Here is a 7,329-nt window from a genome sequence, read left to right on the forward strand (position 1 = left end):
TTATGTATGTATTGGGTGTTAAGTAATATTTGCTGAATTTAAATAAACCTTTCCTTTTTTGGCAATATCGCATGATTATTTATCATTAAAAAGAAGGACAAGTCGAGGATCTGCTATTCACAAAGTGTCATTTCTTCCAAATTCTCACTGTTGGGTGCTTCTGGGTAAGGCATCTCTCATCTATTAACATCTATGCACGTTCCCACTCACCACACAGCACTTTCTTTAGTCAAAGGAGACCCAGACACACGTTCTGAAACAGACATAGTGCATGCACAGTGACAATCAGCTCTTCTCCATTTCTAGCATCTCACCATGCCTCAAAAGACCAACAACTGTGTGAATGTCATACTTAACCTTTTCAACATAATAGCATCTTAAATATTTAAAAACGTGTGCAATATTCAAGACATACAAAAAAGAATAAACAGCATGGAGGAACTGACCCAGTTACTGCCACAAAGTCAAGAGCATGAAAAGATACACAGCAGGGAGGAACACCCTAGATTAAAAGAGACTAGAGATCTAACAATGAAATATTGCGTGTGGACCTTATATGGATCCTGATTTAAACAAATGAACTGTAAAGGGATTTTGGAGACAATCGGGAAGGTTTTTTATAGTCTTTTGGAATACATGATACTAAAGAATTATTAATTTGGTTAATAGTAGTGATAGCATTATGTTTTTTAAAAGCTCAGGTGACAGAAGTTGATCACAAAGGGGCAATGTGAAGGAAATTGGGGGCGGATGATGGGTTGGTTCTGAATCCTGATTGCAGTATATATAACTGCATTTTTCAACAGTCATAAAACTGTATGCTGCTTATATTTATATACAGTGAACTTTACTGTATATAAATTTTTACTAAATGAAAATGAAGAAATGAGGAAAAAGTTATTTTTAGATCTGTACATTGAAGCATGAAGAAATAAAATGACACGCTGTTTGGGATTTGCTTTAAAATACACCTTAGAGTCAATGGCTATGCTACCCTGAACAAGCCTGATCCTGTCTGATCTCGGAAGCTAAGCAGGGTCGGACCTGGTTAGTACTTGGATGGGAGACCACCTAGGAAGACCAGGTACTGTAGGTGTAAAAAATAAGGGATTGTAAGATGACAAGGTCCTTGTAATCTGTGAGGTCAACCAAGGGTTGCCTTGCCTAAAAACAAACAAACAAACAAAACCTTTAGAAATGAAAAGAACAAAGACGAAGCAAATATGCAACATTTTGATGATTGTTGCATACATGAGATGGGTATACAAGAATTCATTTTACTAGCACCTCTAATTTTGTGTACATTTGAAAATAACTTATTAAAGCACATGTGATGATATAAAGCTATGAATACAACAAATACCCACGTATCCAAACTCGATTTAGGAAACAATAGCCAATTCAGTTAAATTCCCTGTACCAGTTACCTCCACACCCTATAGAAATGAGCGCTATACTGATTTGGATGTTTAATGTTGTCTTGTTTCTCTTTACATTTTTACTACGTGTTTATTTATTCCTGAGCAGTATATGACATTGTTTTGTACTTTTTTAAAATTTCATAAAAACTATCCAATTGGATGTGATCTGCAACTTGGCTTTTTTGGTCAGTCTGATGTGTGTGACTTATCCGCATAGCTCCAAAATGGAGCCTTCCAAAAATATCTTCCATATTCTTTTCCTGAGTTGACCAAAGTTTATATCAGCACTCCAGTAGTGGCACACACAGGACGTATGGATATACACACTGGAGTTCCTGCTATCTTACCTTTATTGGCAAGAAGTTGTGGAATTTCATTGAGCTGTAATGATCTCTGAATGAAGAGTTCTATGTAAATTGATTCTGTCATTAATTAAAAGTTAACATAATTTTGTTTCCCCTGAAATCTATTTTTTTTGAATTCTAGAATACATTAGCTAAGTTTTAGCTGTTGGCAAATACATTTTTTACTACCTCAGCAAATAAGTAAAATAAGGCATAATGACTGTATATTTTGCTGTTGTTATTTTAAGAGTTCACATCTATTGGCCGAATCTAAAGATCTCGTAGTATCTGCATCACCTCACTCTGAACATAATAATGACAAAGGTGAATGCCCACAGTGTGGAGAATTTGATATAGCCATAGTTACTTATTTTAGATATTCTTTGAGTAAGACTATTATGCATGTTGTGAGCCGTCTTGTTCAAGATTTATCTGCCCACTGCCTTAAGGGAAACAATGGGCATGTATAGACCTGCTGGTAAGGCTGGGGGTTGTTATAAAATAATGTTTTAGGTCTATTCTCCATGGTCTTGGTCACACAGTAGGTGCTCAATTAATACTTATAATCTTTCCCTTGTTGAATGCAATAAAGACAGTGCGTTGAACACATCAATTGGACATCACTGCAAGCATTTTCTCGAGGAGAACAGATAAGAAAGTAAAAGGTATCTGAATGTATTTTCCTGTCTATGTCTAGTAGCTTGATGCATAACTGACTTCAGGCTAGCATAGAATACAAAAGGACGAGCCCCTCCTCTTTGCTTGTGTCTGGAGGCTCAGCGACAAACCTGCTCTGGAAAGTTGTTTCTCTGATACACAGCAAATGAGACAGGAGCTTCTTCAACCCTTGCCTTAAAAAAAATCCTCTTAACTCACTCAGTGGTGCGAAGAGATCTATCCACGCATTCTTCTTCCCAGAGCCTGGACCTAATTGCAATTAGATATATTATTTTCTCTTTTGTAAGCCACAAACCCGACACTATCCTTTGCCCTTGTTGCAGTTTGTAATGGTTGAAACTTCTTTACGTCAGTGACAGTAATTTAACTGTTGATGTCCTCGGCCTTTTATTATTCATTTCTACTGTGGTCAGGACAGACAAGAGCGTTAAGAATTACTTTGGGCCCATAATTTCTAATCAGAGATTTGTTTCTATTGTAGCTGGCCTGCCATCTTGAAAAGACAATATTCAAAGCCCACAACTCTCTCTGTTTAGAAGTTCTCCCATTAGACATAATATAGAGGTACTTTTTAAAGTGTACAGTGATTTCATGCAGCCAATTTTCTCCACATTCTATGTGGTTAAAAACGTTCTTCAAAATATATTACTATAACCTAATCCATTATTGTATAAGAAGTCTTATGTTTATCCCACATCCTACCTTGGTGCATTTAAATGGCTCATTTTTGTATGTGCCCATATGCATGCAAGGAGGAATGGAAAACAGGAACAAATACCTCTGTGCCTGACTAGCCATAAACACGTACTATGCTAGTGCTGCTGGTGTTGATAGGGAGGGTGGACGCACTGAAACGGAGCTGAGAAAGAATATGCATGTCCAGGGCTTGGCATGTGTAGTGGAGCCTAGGGGATTCTCAGAATGTGAACACAGCAGCAGAGGGGCCATCTATGTAGTTTGGAAGTCTCGGAAGTGGCTGCACACCTACACTTGAATAAGGAATAAAATATTAAAGATGGTGAAAAAGTTAAATGGATTTCTCAAAGATCATCACCATTTTAATTCTCGGTGCCTATGTACAAGCTACCCAACGTTTAATGTGTGTTACATCATACTTTCTGTTTAAGATTTTAATGTAACTGATTCAAGTGTTTTTCATCATAATTCCCTAAAAATACTTGGAAATGGGAATGTTATCAGATAAATATTATGAAGTTAATTACTTGGGAGAATTCCCACTAATTAGCACGTATAGTAGGGCTACGGACAGCTATATAAATTTTATGATGGGGCCATTGAGAATCTGTGTTTGAGAGCAGGTGTCTGCCTACTGGATCTCATTTCAAGTCACGGCAAACTAGGGATATTTCTCCTAAGGCCAAAGTTAACCTTCACCGAGATGTTAGTGAATAGCTCCTTTCAAGATAGCCTACATCTTTATAATTCAAGGACAGGTTTAAATGCAGGTTTTGACTAGAGGTAGCATGTAACACACTCAACTTGCAATCAGAAGCCCTGGCCTTCAGCCTCGGCTCTGCTGCTTCTAACCTCTGGGACCTCTGAGTAGAACTCAAGTCTTTTTAAAAAAAATTCATTTAGTCTAACCCACTTGTTTTATAGTGGTTAAAAATAAAAAATAATGGTGGCAATCTAACAACATATAATTAAGAGAAGGAAACAGAGGTTTAAATCAATAACTACCCAAATGATGTTGCGATCACTTTAATTAAGGCTATTCTAATTGCCAATTCTCTACTACTGCTTACAGCCAAGCTCCTGGAAAAAAGTGTCTATAAATCATGTCTCCACTTCATTACCTCCCATTTCTCCTTAACTCATGCTAGTTTCTCTCCTGTCCCCACCACTCCACCAATACTGATTTCTTTAAGCTTTACCAGTGACTTTCGTATTGATACACAATCCAGTAGATACTTTTCAGATGTCTTGTGAGTTAACCTCTCAATAGCACTGACTGAAGTTCTTAACTCCTCGTCAAAGCTCTTCTCTTAGTTTTGAGTACTCTGGTCGTCTGCCTAGCTTTCTGGCTTCTCCTGTAAGGCTCTTCAGTGGGTTTACCTGATTTTTAAAATTTAATATTAATGTTAGATTAATAATCTCACTGGTTATTCATGTTAGGTTTTCTCAGGTCTTAGCCTTGATCCTTTATTAACCCAATTATTCACCTATGTGGTAAGGACAGGCTAATTCATATCTTCAGCCCAGACCTCTTCTCTAACCTCCACAGAGGTGACAAATTGCTGGAACTCTCCATTTTACTACCTCATAGGCACATCAGAGTGCCTGGCTTTACATTTCATTTCTAGTACTTAGCAGTTTTAGTATGTATTTGTGTTATTGTTGGGTCAGTATAAGTCTGGCCTATTAAACTCACATCACTTGAAAGAAACACTGTTTTGTTCAGCACCTTGCGTGTAGCAAATGTTAAGTAAATCTCTAAATCTCAACTCAATGCCCTTAAGTTACATAGTCCTTTTTTGGCCCTTGGATACTTTTTCTCACCTTCAGACATTTTTATTTGCTGTTGCCTCTGTCTGAAATGCTTTTTTATTCCTAGTTTCACATGGCCAACTTCTGGCAAATTGGATATGCCAAAGAGAAGCCATAAAGAGTTTTCTTTAAGGGAAAAGGTGAAAGTTCTAGACTTAAGAAAAAAAATCATATGCTGAGGTTGCCAAGATCTATGGTAAGAACGAATCTTCTTTCCAAGAATTTGTGAAGGAAAAAGAAATGTGTGCTAGTTTTGCTGTCATACCTCAAACTGCAAAATTTATGGCCACAGTAGGTGACAAGTGTTTAGTTAAGATGTGCTTGGAAGACATGCACAGAAAATGTGTTCTTATTGATGGCAGCGTGTTGGCGCCAGAAGGTGTTGAGCCTATACAAAGACTTTAGCAAGGGATGCCCTGAAATGAGTGACACCGAGCCACTTACTGCAGGCAGGGGATGGTGACACAGATTCAGGAAGAGGTTTGGACTGAAAATATAAAATTTACTAGAGAGAGTAAGAGAGACTACACTCACATAACTGTTGTTACAGTACATTGTTACAAATGTTCTATTTTATTGTTGCTGTTAATCTCTTATTGTGCCTAAATTATAAATTAAACTATCACAGGAATGTATGTATAGGGAAAATAGTATGTGTATGTATGTGTATATATGTGTATTTATGTATGTGTATATATATGTGTATATATACATACACATACATGTATACTTTATATATATAAACTATATATATATAGTTTAGTACTATCCACTGTTTCAGGCATCCACTGGAGGTCTTAGAACATATCCCCCATTGAAAAGGGGGCTAATGTAAATGAATTTTTAAAAATAAATATGTTCTTTAACTGAGTTCTGAAAGCATTATGTTAAAGAGAGATTACGTGTTATTGGGGACATGGGAAGATGTTTTGGAGGAGGAACAATTTAAATTGTGACTGCCTGATAAACAGGATTGGAACTGTCAGAGTGTGGGTGTGGGCATGTAGGACTCAGGACTGGGGGAAGAGATGGAGCTGAGTCCCAAAGTGGAAGAATTGTGGCAAATAGGTCAATATATGACCACAAGAAAAATAAAGATACATTAGCATGAGATTGAATAAGGTTTAACATTAGGGTATGTGTACTAGGGGACATTTTTTTTTTTTAAAAGGAACAAAACTGTAGCTTGATCAGATCTGTATTTTAAGAAGCTAAATCAAAAAGCAGTGTAAAGAATGATGGCATAAAGAGGGACCGGAAGTAGAAAGTTACGTGGCTATTGCAATATGCCAGGAAAAGAGTAGAGTCTGAATTTGAGAAGTGGCTTTGAAGAAGAAAAAAAAGGAGGTGCAGATCCAAAGAATCAAGGATTTGCTTGCTAACCGCATGTGTATGCAGAGTAGAGGTTGAAAAGTTTATAATCTGCTTTGATAATAACATTATTTATGGCACTAAGGAGCTGAGTAATTGAAAAAAGTTAGGGTGGTTGGGGAGATAAGTTATGGTTTGGAGACAAATTTTGATGATTGCTGGATATATAATAAAAACTAAAGCTGATAGCTGAGTGTTTGGGTGTAGAATTTAGGGGAATGAGCAGGACTAGACGTGAATATTTGGGAATTGTCACCACATATATGATACTTAAGAGACAACAATGGATGAAATTGCCCAAAGATGAGGATACAAGAAAGGATACAGCTACTAACTGAATATTGTCAGAAGTTTATGTAAATAGAAACCAGAAAAGAAAAGGCTCTTTCAGAGAATATACCAACGAAGTCAAATTTAGCTGAAATTTATGGCTTGAGTTTCAATGAAAGCCTCTTACTATTCTTAGAAAGATTGTTATAAAAGGTACATGAGATACAGACAGCTTTAAGTGATCAAATCGTTTCTATTTAACTGGGATTGCTGATGAATTTTTAATGTCAGATACAAAGGTTAATTCTCCCCCAAAATGTGAAGTTCCTCTGGTACTTCGATGGCTTGTCACCGCTGATGTTTTGTGTGCTAATCCCTAATTAATATCCCCTTTTGAAAGACAACTAGAAATCTCACCAATACACAGAATTTGAGAATACTACCTCATAGTGTGTAATAAAGAAAATGGTCAGAACAGTGATTTTGTAACTTCATGATGAGAAATTTTTGCTTATATGCATTTTGTTTTTGTCCTCAAATTCTAAAAGTGAATGTGCGTGTGAATGATTGTGTGTGTGTGTGTGTGTGTGTGTGTACTACCTCAGTGTGTAATAAAGAAAATGGTCAGAACAGTGATTTTGTAACTTCATGATGAGAAATTTTTGCTTATATGCATTTTGTTTTTGTCCTCAAATTCTAAAAGTGAATGTGCGTGTGAATGATTGTGTGTGTGTGTG

The 7,329-nt window shown here is 36.6% G+C and overlaps 1 pseudogene; it reads left to right on the top strand.

Moving 5' to 3' along the window:
- Positions 1 to 977: 977 nt before the first annotated feature.
- Positions 978 to 1,096, top strand: LOC112470977 (annotated as a pseudogene).
- The last annotated feature ends 6,233 nt before the right edge of the window (positions 1,097 to 7,329 follow it).

The sequence above is a fragment of the Pteropus alecto genome, unplaced genomic scaffold (assembly GCF_000325575.1).
Source record: "Pteropus alecto unplaced genomic scaffold, ASM32557v1 scaffold781, whole genome shotgun sequence".
NCBI lineage: Eukaryota > Metazoa > Chordata > Mammalia > Chiroptera > Pteropodidae > Pteropus > Pteropus alecto.